Source organism: Aquarana catesbeiana, linkage group LG06 (genome assembly GCF_042186555.1).
Source record: "Aquarana catesbeiana isolate 2022-GZ linkage group LG06, ASM4218655v1, whole genome shotgun sequence".
NCBI classification, from domain to species: Eukaryota; Metazoa; Chordata; class Amphibia; order Anura; family Ranidae; genus Aquarana; species Aquarana catesbeiana.
Genome location: NC_133329.1, coordinates 288,197,004 through 288,210,996, shown reverse-complemented (window position 1 = coordinate 288,210,996; position 13,993 = coordinate 288,197,004). Strand labels below are relative to the sequence as shown.

Genomic DNA, 13,993 nt, shown 5'->3' with positions numbered 1-13,993 from the left:
TAAAAACGGCAGAGGTGATCAAATACCACCAAAAGAAAGCTCTATTTGTGGGAACAAAATGATAAAAATTTAGTTTGGGTACAGTGATGGATGACCGCGCAATTGTCATTCAAACTGCGACAGCGCTGAAAATTGGTCTGGGCAGGAAGGTATATAAGTGCCGTGTATTGAAGTGGTTAAGTGTGTTAAATGGCCTGTATAATTATTTAAAATAACTAACAATATTATGCTGAATGGCAAGTTCCCTATTTATTAGTTTCAATATTAATACATGGGCATACACATATCTCAAAATTTCTCAATATCTCATAGCTTGAGACTGGATGAAGAAATGTAACTTTCCCATATTAAACTGAAGACTTCTAAATCAGTAAAACAAAATATTCTCATGTCTAGCTAGTTTTAATCGCTAAAACCCCCCTTCCTATTCATTCCATACTTCAGAAGTTAAAATGCAAGCATACAAATATATATTTTTCAATGTTAACATCCTTGGATCTGGACAGTCTTTGATGATCTCATATAATTTATGACCATCCTTTGGTTCGAATATTCTTCATAATCAATAAATACTTGAAAAATAATTTTCCCGCGATGCTACAGCAAACTTGGACACTTGCCAGGTAAGGTATGCTTCGCCATTATTGTTATTCCCCTTTAACCTTAAACCTCATGCCCCGTAATGTTACTTCCCATTTTTAAAACTATTTTACTTACTGCGTGTCTTGTCTCTGAACTGTATGGCAGACATATTGGTAGCATACTAATTCACCTTCGATAATGGATTTAACTGCAGACACAGTGTTCCTAAGCTTCTAGATGTGAGCTCCACCTGGCCTAGGAGTGGTAAGTTCCATTAAGTTTTCCACTACAATCCTAAGACCTTAATACTCCCTGAGTTTTCTTGGCTGCTGTTTTTTTAATTTAATTTAATTGACCTTTCATTACTAAATAACTCCTCTTATTTTTCCTTCAAATCTTAACTTACATAACCCTCTACAATGTAGGATGTTTTCATTAAAACCATCTTTAAACTCACTTACTTTATCCTTACCACAAAGTAGGGTGTTTTCAAAACACTCCCTCTCCTTACACAACCCCCTAGCACACAACCCCCTAGCACACCTAAGATATTATTTTGCGACCTTCAAAATTCTATTCTTTTTTACCTTCAAAGAGTCATCAAAACATGTATTTTTTTTTTTTCTTGTCAAAAGAAGTTTATTGAGTATACAATAATATAAAGATACGTGAAGTAAGTTTACAAGAATCTATAAAGTAAGCTCATTATTTTACAGTAGCGTTTGTATAAGTATGTATTATGAAATTTCAAATATTAAATATCGGGTACACGAAAACCTAAAATAAAGGTATAAATTATTACATTAGTTTTTTGTAGGTTTTTAACTAATTTATACCTTTTATTCATATTATTTACAGGTAATATGTATATAGGTCAGATAAATTCTGATAATGAGCTTTAAATGTGAGGTGGAGGAAAGGAAAGAAAAAGAAGAAAAAGGATAGAAAGACAGAAGTATGGTCCATAAGGTTGTCCCGCTCGTCAGCTCATTGTCCATTGGCTTCTCCCTGAAGCCTTAAAATGGGTGTTTCTATAAATCATTTAATCAGCTACCATGGCAAAAGGACAGAGTCATTGAAATTTGACAGAAACTGTTGTTTTATCCAAGGATGCCAAAGTTTTTCAAATTTTGGAATTTGGTTTTGATCGATAGCTACCATCTTTGCATGAGACATTGTGTTATTCATTCTTTGAATTGTTTCTGCCAGTACCAATGTAGGGGATTTCCATGCCTTGGCCACTGTTTGCTTTGCAGCCGTTATTAGTTGGATCATAAGTTTGAATTGAGAAAATGTTAACCATTCCGGTTTTAGGTTAAGTAAAGTTATGAATGGATCTGGTTGTATTATCCTTTTGAATATTTTAGATGCAATCACAAAGACTTCCCTCCAGAAGCTTTGGATTACTGGGCATGTCCACCATATATGTAAATGTGTGCCTATGTCTGGACACCCTCGAAAACAAAGAGCTGAGGTATTAGGTGAATATTTAGCCACTCTGGCGGGTACAAGGTACCAACGGGTTAGGACTTTATAATTTGCCTCCAGTGCTAGAATATTGGGTGAAGATGACTTAGATGTGAGCCATATACTAGACCAATCCGTGTCTTCTAAAGTTTGTCCCAGGTCCTCCTCCCATCTCTGAACGTAAGTAGGTTTATTGAAATTTATGACTCCATATAGTTGATTGTAGAGTGACGAAATTATTCCTTTAGCGAATGGATCTTTTGCACAGATTGATTCAAAAATGGATAATTGGGACAATGGTATTTCCACATTTAGGAATGGTGTAAAAAAATTTTGGATTTGGAGATATCTAAATATCTCAGAGTTTGGTAGATCATATTTTTCTTTAAGCGTTGGAAATGGAAGGTATGATTTAGATGCCATAAAATCGTGTAGTGTCTGAATACCTGAAGTTGTCCAAGCTTTAAATGAATTCGGGAAGATCCATGCTGGATAAAAGGCCGGATTTCTGATAAAAGAAAGGAGAGGACTGTGTGGAGATTGTAATTGATATTTGGATTTTAATTTATCCCAGAGAGATAAAAAGTGTTTACTTATGGGATTATGAATTTTGGAGCGATCTTTAGGTTCAAACCATAACAAGTTATTAATAGAGGGTCACTTTCTGAAGCCTTTATAAATACCCATAATGGGATTTCCTGTTTTGCGTGGTACTTGGAGAGACTGGCCAAATGAGCTGCTCTGTAATAGTTAGTAAAATTAGGATATCCCAGGCCTCCTTTATTTTTGGGAAGATGTAGTGTGTGTATAGGTATACGTGGTTTAGAAGAGCCCCAAATAAATGAAGTTGCTCTTTTTTGCACTAGTCTCAAAAAATAGGAAGGAATTGGAATAGGGAGGACTCTGAATAGGTAAAGTAATTTGGGTAGAATAGTCATTTTAATTGCATTAATCTTTCCTATCCAGGATAAAGGAAGTTGCAACCATTGTTTTAGTAGATTTGTGATCTGTCTTAATAGAGGAGCATAATTGGTTGAGAATAAGTCAGAATGAGATGCTGTTAATTGAATTCCAAGATATGGGATTGATTTCTCTGCCCAGGTGAATGGGAGTGCAGCCCTCACCGGAATCAGATCCATGTTTGAGAGCGAAATATTGAGCACTAAGCATTTCTTAGGGTTAATCATAAGGCCAGAGAAGGCTGCAAATCCATCAAGAACAGGCATTAGGTTAGGACCAGAAACCTGTGGTGATGATAGAAAAAGTAATATATCATCTGCAAATATACATATTTTGTGTATAATACCTCCTACTTCAATGCCAGTTATAGTTTGGTTTGTTCTAATGTATTGGGCAATGGGTTTGAGTATAAGGGCAAACAGGCATGTACTGGCCATTGGGACTACAGGGAGTTTCCCGGTGGGCCGATGGCTCAGTGGGCTGATTTCAGTGACAGTGGACCGCTGCCTCCCTCCAGTCCTCTGTCCCCCCCCCCGCAGTGCTCACCTCCTCTCCCTGGCTAGTTATGCAGCGCGCCTGAATACAGACATGATGCTCAGGAGTCAACACTTAGAAGCTCATCATACGATCTGGAAGGAGGGCGGCCTCACTTTCCTGCCTAATCTTGTTCCATTGGGGGGGGGGCGCCAAACTGATTCTTTGCCCCAGGTGAAATAATGTCTAGCTTCCCCACTGATACTGCCTATAAGAGAAATAATGTAGAACGGCTAATAGCTAGTGGGGGGGGGGGGGGCTTGGGTGGCAAGCCGGCATGCGAGAGACCTGTCAAAGTGGGCCAGTCTGGGTGAAGTCCAGGGCCAAATTTTTGTCCCAGTCCAGCCCTGAGGGCAAATAATAAGGGAGATAATGGGCAACCTTGTCGGGTGCCTCTTTCTATATTAAAAGCATCAGATTTGTATCCAGCATATTTTATATAGGCTTTGGGTTTATTATACAATGCTGTAACCATGTTAAAAAGTGGGGTCCAAAACCCCATTTTTGTAACGAATATTGCATATATTGCCAGGATACTGTATCGAATGCCCTCTTAATATCGAGAGATAAAAAGCATAAAGGGATTTTCCGTTTTTTAGCAATATGTGCCAATAATACTGCCCTGCGTACATTATCGCCTGCCTGTCTATTTGGCATGATCAGAAAGGGGTTTTGGGATCATACATACAATTGCCATTAGTATTTCTTGCCGAAAAGAATGTCCTTCTAGAAGTTTGTTGAAAGTTTCAGTGAGCATAGGAGAGAGGATTTCTGAAAAGGTTTTATAATATAGTGCCGAGTATCTGTCTGGGCCTGGTCTTTTGTTAAGTTTTAGATCTTTAATGGCGTTAACAACTTCATCTATAGTTATAGGCTCTTCCAAACTGTTTTTTTGATTCTGAGACAATTCAGGTAAGGTCATTTTTGAGAAAAAATATTCAGCATCTGTAGGATTAAATTCTTTGTTTGACTTGTATAAGGTTGCAAGATGTGAGTGAAATTTATGGACTATTTTAACTGGATTACAAGTATAAACGTCTTTTGATAATTTCAAACGTATAGGTTTGAAAGATTTGTTAGTTGAATTTAATGCCCGAGCCAAATATGTGCCTGGTTTGTTTGTATTCATGTAGAAATTGTGCTTAGAGCGTTTGAGGGATTTATCTACTGATTCTGTGAGAAATAGATCGTATTCCAATCTATTTTTTTCCAGATGAGATTTTGTACTCTGAGATGGATTATCTTGGAATGATATGTAGGCTGCATTAAAATTTAGTTCTAGCTTTTTTGCTAGAATTTTGCATTCCCGTTTAAATAGTGCCATTTGTCTTTGTATTACACCACGCAAGACAGGCTTGTGAGCTTCCCACAATGTTATCGGGGAAATGTCTGGTGTATTATTGATTGATATGTATTTTTTTAAAGCTTGCTCAACGGCCATCTGATGTAATGGGTGTTTGAGCATTATGTCCGGTAGGTACCAAGTTGGGTCATGCGCTTTTGGTATGGCTGAGGCTATAGTAGTGTATACCGCATTATGGTCAGACCAAGGAATCGGAATTATATCTGACGCAATAATTTCTGGTATCATTCCTATTGTTAGAAAAATATGATCTATTCTGGTAAAGGTTTGATGAGGATGTGAGAAATAAGTGAATTTTTTTTTTTATCTGGTTACTTTCTCTCCACGAATCTACCAGATTGTATTTGGAAAGAACAATCAGTTACAATTACAGGTTTTTTTATAGAGAACCATCTCTAATTGAGTACAATGAAGAGATACTAGGATTTAGGTTGTCAGTCCACTGAATCTTCTTGGTCCATGGATGTTGTGGCATAACGGCCTCTTTTGTGAGAATGATAATTTCCATTTTGTTCTGAAATTTTCTGAGTACTGCTTGAAGGTGAAGATGACGCCATTCTTCTGCGTGAAGAGGAATTGCTGTTTGTGGGTTCTGTCAGATTCAATTTTAAAAGGGTCTGTTGTAGTTCATCTGCAGATCTGCTTCTGTAAATTGTACCTTGGTAAGTAAATCTGACAGAAAAGGGGAATCCCCATTGATACATAATGTTGTGGCGTTGCAGTTCCATTAGTTGGGGTTTCATGGAGCGTCTTTTAGTAATAGTGAGTTGGGATAGATCAGCAAAAAATTGATAATTGTGACCTTGAAAATTAAGTTCCTTTTTTTCTCTTGCAGCAGTTAATATTTTTTCTTCTGTCCTGTAATAATGGAATTTTGTGATTATATCACGTGGGGGTTCATCTTTTTTTTTGGCTGTGAGGGCTCTATGTACTCTGTCCAGTTCTAAACATTCAATAGGAATATCTGGCTTTAGTTCTTCTAATAGAGCAGTAATAGTAGATTGCAAGTCTGTCACAGTTTCAGGAACTCTCCTTATGCACAAGTTAGAACGTCTGGCTCTATTTTCGTAATCTTCGAGCTTAGTTTGAAGTATTAAATTCTCTTCTTTTAGTTTTTCCAATTCTGTTATAGTATCTTGAGTTGTAATTTCAATTTCATCCATTTTTATTTCTAAGGCTGCGGTGCGGTTTCCCAGCTCTCTTATTTCTTTAGTTAGGCTGTTTGTTATTTGTTCTGAAGTTTGTTTTAAAGCCTTATGGAGCATTTTTTCAAATTGTAATAATATTACTGGGGATGCTGAGGAGGCTTGTGGAGAATTTTGTGAGAGGGTTTGCTCTGTATCTGACTCAAATGGAGAGTCTTGCTGTGACATTTTCTGTCTGTGAGAGCGCACTGATGCTGTATATGGTGAGGTGACTGGCACCGCTTTAGTTGCAGTGTGTGCGCCTGTGAGCTCTTTGTGAGGTGATTTTTATTTTTGCCATGGCTTCCTCCCAGTACCATTTTTCCTGCCCAAACTTTCACAGTTTGTTGCCAGGGGCAAAGGGGTTCAATTGGGTACCTTTTGAGCCTGCAGTCTCCGCTTTATCCTTTTCTCCTCTCCTCAGCGGTGCGGAGCTCTAGCAATGCATGTTCGCTCCGCTAGACTCCGCGCATGCGCCCCCCCAAAACATGTATTTAAACAATTACACTTCTCACAAGCAGTTTAAGCACTTATAAACAAATATTAGTAAAGGGGAGACCTCATATACCTCATATAATATTGCACTTTTACTGTACTTGTCCTTTAAAATGAATTCTCTTTATGTACTGTGTGGAGAGGCGACCCCAGGTCACGGTGTGTATTAGCACCTTCAGCCTGTTTTTTGCAAAGGCAGGCATGATGATTGCACACCTGTTGGCTGGGTTTATATTCCCCTCAGGAAGAGAGCTCAGAGCTCACACTTGGGAACAGCTCCACCCTACAGGCAGGTGGCCTGGTGTAGGTAGGGAGGGCTTTCAGGTGGAGACAGCTCCACGAAAGAGAGACAGGCGGTCTCTAGGAGTCTGAGTGTGTATGTCTGCAGGAGGCAGATGTGGCTCGCGACCAAGCAGCACGCAGCTGAGCAAGTAAGGAGGGAGTTTGACTAAGTAAGAGTGAGTGAGCTGGGAGGCTGAAGTTTTTCTGTTATACAATGATAGTGGAACCCTCTGTGAGGGAAGACTTTCTGTGAAGTTTGTTTCGTTTAAATAAAATTGGGCTGACACGCCCTTAAAAATACAGTCTGGACTGACCGGTGTTCCTGAAAACGCATACACCACTTGAGTATAATCACCCCAGATCGTTACAACTGTATAACTGTTTTCCCCTTTTGAGATATTTGTTGACACTCAGTAAGAATATAAATATCAGTTTCTACCCCTTTCTTAGAATGCACCAGTGACTGTGGTAACAAGCAAAGAAGCTTTCTCTTGTTTAACCTTTATCATATCCCTTCTAATTCTTTGTGTAACTCTTGTTATAATTCTTTCTACGTTCAGTTAAAACTCGAAGTTTATATCGCATAGCCAAAATCCCTTTGTCCCATATGCAGCATAGCAACAACATTTTCCTTAATTTCTTCATTCTTTTTAACAACTTAAGTAATGACATACCCACATTTGAATTACCCTCTTTCATTCTTTAAAACTTAGCAGATTATATAAACATACATACAAAAGTACTTACCTCTTTCACGATATTTGGGTGTGAGCAAAGGAGATTCCTAATTTACTTCGTCCCTATTCCTGACTACCTGCTCGAGCACTTCACCTTTTCTTCCCACGAGCTTCCAGAGCTACTAATGGGCATGTACACTTTTCCACAGCATTCCCAGAACACTTAAAGCCAACCTGGGCATAACATCATAGAAACCCCAAGCTGCTACAATAAAAAATATGCAAGTAATTTAGCAATATCAACCAGTAATCACAAGTTATGCTACCAGTGAAGTAATACAAATTTGCACAAACTTCAAAATGCTTCCTAAGTACCTGACCTGACCTGAGGGGTTTGTCCTATAAGGGTGGGCAACCAGGTGAAAGTTAGGCTTTAACCAACTCTGTCAATGAAGCGCTTGCACCCTCCCCAACATAAAAATACCCAAGAAAAAAAAAACAATTCTCCTCTTCCAATCCAAGTCCTTATCAAATTTAACTTATATTAAAAAAAAATTATCTAATTACCTGAGTATTTGAAATTCTGACACCACTGAAAGGTGCAATTTCACCCTTAAAAGTGCACTAGTCCTGACTATTATCTTTTTATCTAATTATAATTACCTTATCAGCTGATTCCGTTGCTTTCACCCAAATATATCTCTATGCATAGGGGACACAATGATTGACACAAGACAGGTTGCTCTACAATACACTGTTCCGCTTTATTCTGGTTTTCAGACAAGGTATTAAGTATGGGCCTTACCGACCACATTCCACCAATATGGGGTACATATTTAAATTACATATTTCCTTCAACCAATTACAATGCCACAATATTATTAACTAATTACATCTTCTGTACCCAAGCAAACTCATTATGTCACATTATATTATGTCACCTAGACAGATATAAATACAGACCATCTTATAACACATACGTCACTTCCCTATGTCTAGTTTCGTTTTCAACACAAGGCACTTCATACACAACAATATATATTTACTTAATCAGCAAATAACTTTAAAGGTGCAGTACGTATATTAGTTTGCAAAACACAAGGGGGCTTTTTACATGACCCTTTTAGAGACCTTGGAGAATAAAACAGTGTAGTTGCAATTTTAGTTGTCAGAATATAATTTCCCAGCAGGGAGGATTGAGGGATTCCTCCATTTGCCTTGTTTGTGTGGATGGATGCATCTGGGGTTTTTTTATGCAGTCTTCTGGCTGAAGGAAAAATAAATTAACGATGTATGGCCAGCTTTAGACCGATGTATAAAGATAAGTGATGAAATAATTAAATCTGGAATGTTTAAAGTGCCAAAATGCTCTTTCATACATTCTGGTGGAGGTCCCCTGGGGGGGCAAGACAAACTCACTAAAGTTATCTGACCACTTATCGAGTAAACAGGTCAAACAGCACACATACCTCAGCATAAATCCTAATGGTGCAGGCCATATTGATCCCCTCAGATAACAGCCAAAAATACACTCAATAGCAAAGGAGTAAGGCCGGCCATACACGGTTCGAATCTCGGCCGGTTCAGCAGGTGCTAGCTAAGATTCAAACCATTAGTGGGCAGGTTGAATGTATAAAGTTGATCAATCAACCAGCCTGCTGGCACTGGTGTGGCTGAGAAGGGCTGGCTCACATTCTCCGCTCTAATTCCTCCCAAAGGTGTTCTATTGGGTTGTAGTCGGGGACTCTGCGCAGACCAGTCATGTTCATCCACCCCAAGGGGGATTATGGTGTGGGGTTGTTTTTCAGGGATTGGGCTTGGCGTCAGCATGCCAAGACATTCTGGACAATTTCATACTCCCAACTTTGTGGGAACAATTTGGGGATGGCCCCTGGCTGTTCCAACATGACTGCGCAACAGTGCACAAAGCAAGGTCCATAAAGACATGGATGAATGAGTTTGGGGTGGAGGAACTTGACTGGCCTGCACAGAGTCCTGACCACAACCCGATAGAACACCTTTGGGATGAATTAGAAAGGAGACTGCGAGCCAGGCCTTCTCATCCACTTCAGTGCTTGACCTCACAAATGTGCTTCTGGGAGAATGGTCAAACATTCCCATAGACACAATCCTAGCTGCAAAGGGTGGGCCAACTTAAAATTGAGCCCTACGGACAAAGACTGGGATGCCATTAAAGTTCATGTGCGTGTAAAGGCAGGCGTCACAATGCTTTTGGTAACATAGTGTATATCTGAACAAATAGGAGCAAAACCTCCTTTATCTCCAGATACCAGCTTTAAAGTCTTGCCTTGCCTTGTTTGCTTAAACCAGTGGTTCTCAACTCCTGTCCTCAGGACCCACTAACAGGCCAGATTTTAAGAATTATCTTGGGAAGATGCAGACTAGAATAAAGCAATCACTGAGCAGCATATTATATCACCTGTGATGTATTTCAGTTATCTTGCAAACACTGGCTTAAACCATAGTGACTACTAGCTTTGTAGTGCATATGTTCACATGATGGAGCCCTGTAACACCTGTACATTTTCAATTTTCCATCCAAATACCTGAGAAGTTATCTCATTAACAATTTTAATGAAAAGAGGCAAGGTTCTGGTAACACAGAATATTTGAAAGTAAACAATCTTAAGAAGGCTAATCTAATTTTATTAGGTTAGTGATAGCTATCCCACCAATTAGTGTCAAAGTGTTAATTTACGGGAGCTAGGCCTGTAATGGAGACACCTGAGGTAAAATTTGTGTTTGTCCACCCGAGTTGCTAAGAGGGCCCTCACATACATTGCTAACTACTGGACATACTCTGGCACCTATGTATGTATTGTTATATGTCTTGTATAGTTCACTGTTTACGTACTTAATAACACGTTATAAGCATGCTTAGATAGATTGCTGATTTTCTATGTTTGATCATTTCCTTGTATTTAAGTAGATTGCTGATTTTCGATGTTTAAGTCCTTTTACTGTACCCAATAAATTCCTGTTGTTGTGTTTGAGCTTTCAATCAAACACCGAGTAGCCAAAGTTCAGACTGAACTTTGAGCTCATCTCTGAAAGGAAATAGTAGGTATTGTGGATGGCCACCCTTCTTGTATGTACACCAACAGGGCCCTCAGATATCTGGAGACACCGAATGAAACGAGAAGCAGTTTGTGCATTCATAAAATGTCTGCCTTTATTAGATGCGTTGCATGCTTATATATGGTCCAACATACCAATAAAAAGAGGGAAGAGGGGAATGGTTAGTAAATGATGTATTTGTATAAATTATATGGTTATACGAGTCAGTGACCCTTAAAATACATTTATCATGAGTTCACAAGAGTCAACAGACCATCTGGTTATGAGTCAAGTCATACATCCTGTCCCATGGCCTACAGAACAGGGAACAGGAAAGAACAAACCAAACCACAATGATATATATATATATATATATATATATATATATATATATATATATATATATATATATATATATATATATATATATCTATAGATCTATATCTATATATATCTATATCTATATATATCTATATCTAGATATAGATATATTAGATATAGATATATATATATACACGAGTATAGTGCTGTGCAAGCATTTGTCTGAGCATTCTTTCATAATTGCAGGTTTAAGCTAAAATTACAAGATAAACCAAGCAAAAATGATAAAAACGTATAACCTTGAAATGGTGAAGCATAACAAAATGGAGTCACAATGGTTTTGGCATTCTATTACAATCTCTAGTTGTCATTAGAACTGCAACAGACAATGGGGACACCCGTATCATTGGCAACAACCTAAGAAGAAATTTTCTTAGATTTCTGCTTTTTTTGGGACAGGAAGTGAAGGAAAATCTCCCCTTTTAGACTCAGAAAATAACAATGTGTCAAAGGCTCTAACCATTCCCTACCCTATTCAAAACAAATTAAACATTCTGGATAGAGATATATTTTAAGATATATTTTTCGAAAAACTTCAATAAAATTATATGTTTCCATACATTCTAAAGAATGGATTTGAGAAATGAGACAGTAGTTACATAATTTATTCTCCTTGGACTTTCTAGTAATCCAAAAACTCAAGTTATTCTTTTTGTAATCTTTCTGCTTGGGTATTTGATCATTTTGACTGGAAACATTCTAATCATTGGCCTCATTTTAACAGACACTAATCTTCAAACACCCATGTATTTCTTTCTTTTAAACCTCTCTTTTCTGGATATCTGTTTTTCAACTACAACTGTACCAAGGATGCTGAGAGATTTGATGTCAGTAAAGAAAATAATCTCTTATGCAGAGTGTGCAACACAACTCTACATTTGTCTCTCTTTAGGGGAAATTGAGTGCATTTTGCTTGCCGTAATGGCATATAATCGTTACGTAGCCATATGTTATCCATTACACTACACTACCATCATGAGTAGGATGGCCTGTGTCAGAATAGCTGTTAGTACATGGATATGTGGATTCCTTCTTTCTATTTTACATTTGGCAGTTGTACTCAATGTAGATTTTTGTGGGAACAATGAAATAAATGATTTTCTATGTGAAATACCAGAACTCTTATCTATCTCATGTGAAAACAACAACATAATTTTCATTGAAGGCATTTTTACTTATGTAGTTGGTGTGATTGTTCTTATGATTCCTGTTACCTTTATTGTAGTTTCATATATTAAAATTATCTCAAGTATCCTTAAAATTACATCATCAGCGGGACGGAGGAAAGCTTTTTCTACATGTGGGTCCCATATAACAGTTGTGATAATGTTTTATGGTTCAATTATGATTGCCTACATGAAACCTAGGTCAAACCTAACACCAGTAACAGACAAAGTGAATACCGTTTTTTACTGTGTTGTAACTCCAATGTTTAATCCTATAATTTATACCCTTAGAAATAATGATGTTAAATCTGCATTTCTGAAATTTAGAAATAGACATTGTTTCTGCTGATAAAAGTAAAGGCTTCTATTATTGTTTTATATTGATATTGATCATGATCAAGAACTAATTTCAATGTCTACCAGCTCCTGCAGGCTGACACCAGGTTGTATATGGTGAGATTGTATAGAGGCACATGCCCTATAAGCACGGCCTTGTGCCTTTTTGTACAGAATGGGTCACAATCCTCCTAAACATTTGTTACGTAAAAAAAAAATCTAACAGGGAGGATAGGACCTGCCTGTAATAACCTCACAAAACACTCCATTCATAAGCTCTGGTGCAATGATATAAGGAAAACAAAACTATGTAAATCTTGAATGAAGTGACTCTTACATCTCTAACATAATGTTTGAAGCAAATATTGCACCATTCAATATTTAAGCCTAAATCCAGCCATTTTGATTAGTGGCAAGATTTCTCTTTATTTTTGGTCAGGACAGGAAGTGCTGGGTGATCTCTCCCCAATGGGGAAACACAGAAAAAACATTTCTAGTAGAGGGAGAAAGGGTTGGAACTTCTCATAATGTTTTTTTGCTGTCCCATTATCAACTGATCCTCTATTTCTTGCATAAACTTCAAAGGCACAAGAAGATTGGGAAAATCTCTTACACAGGGTCACAGACAGAAACAAAAAACTGCAAATGGAAATGAATTAGGACAAACACCATATATGAAGAAGGATAAACCTATAATATGACATATCAAAAACAATGGATACTTACTTTACAACATTCCTGAAATGGTTTATTCTTATTGGTCTTATATGTTTGATCATATAAGGATAACAGTAGGACCTATTTATTTTTTTCCTGCCTCTTTGAAAACATCTTTAAAGATCAATAAAAATGTATTGTTTAGAAATAAAACAATGGCGGCTCTAAAAATCTCAAAATTCACTTTTACCAGTTCAGCCCCGGAAGAATTTACCCCCTTCCTGACCGGGCCATTTTTTGCGATACGGCACTTCGTCGCTTTAACTGACAATTGCACGGTCGTGCAACATTGTACCCAAACAAAGTGATATGCAATTTTTATTGGGACTGCGACATTGCGGCGGAAAGATCGGACACTTTTCACACTATTTTGACATTTATACAGCGATCAGAGCTATAAATAGCCATTGATTACTGTATAAATGTCAGGGGCAGGGAAGGGGTTAACACTAGTGGACGATCAAGGGGTTAAATGTGTGTCCTAGGGAGTGATTCTAACTGTGGAGGGATGGAACTGCTTGGGTGAGGAGACCGATTGTTGTTCCTAAGCAGTAGGAACAACAAATCACTCTCCTCACCCCTGACAGAATGGAGATCTGTCTGTTTACATGGACAGATCTCTGTGCTCTCCTTCTCAGGAGCAATCGCGGGTAGCCGACGGCCATCGCGGCTGCCAGCCACGCGCATGGGCTCCTATGTCATGCAGCAGCCCTATACTCCTTCAAGCGCCTGCCGTACTGCTACGGCGATTTGCGCAGGAGTGCCATTCTT

At 38.1% G+C, this 13,993-nt stretch overlaps 1 long non-coding RNA gene and 1 pseudogene across 1 annotated transcript in view; both read left to right on the top strand.

Annotated features, from left to right (window-relative positions):
* The first annotated feature begins 717 nt into the window (after positions 1–717).
* Positions 718–13,993, top strand: part of LOC141146815 (uncharacterized) — a 50,939-nt gene continuing 37,663 nt past the window's right edge. The window contains exon 1 of the long non-coding RNA XR_012244985.1: positions 718–846. This is a non-coding gene — a long non-coding RNA (uncharacterized lncRNA). The remainder of the gene's footprint in view (positions 847–13,993) is intronic.
* LOC141147763 (olfactory receptor 5AR1-like) lies at positions 11,574–12,518 on the top strand (annotated as a pseudogene).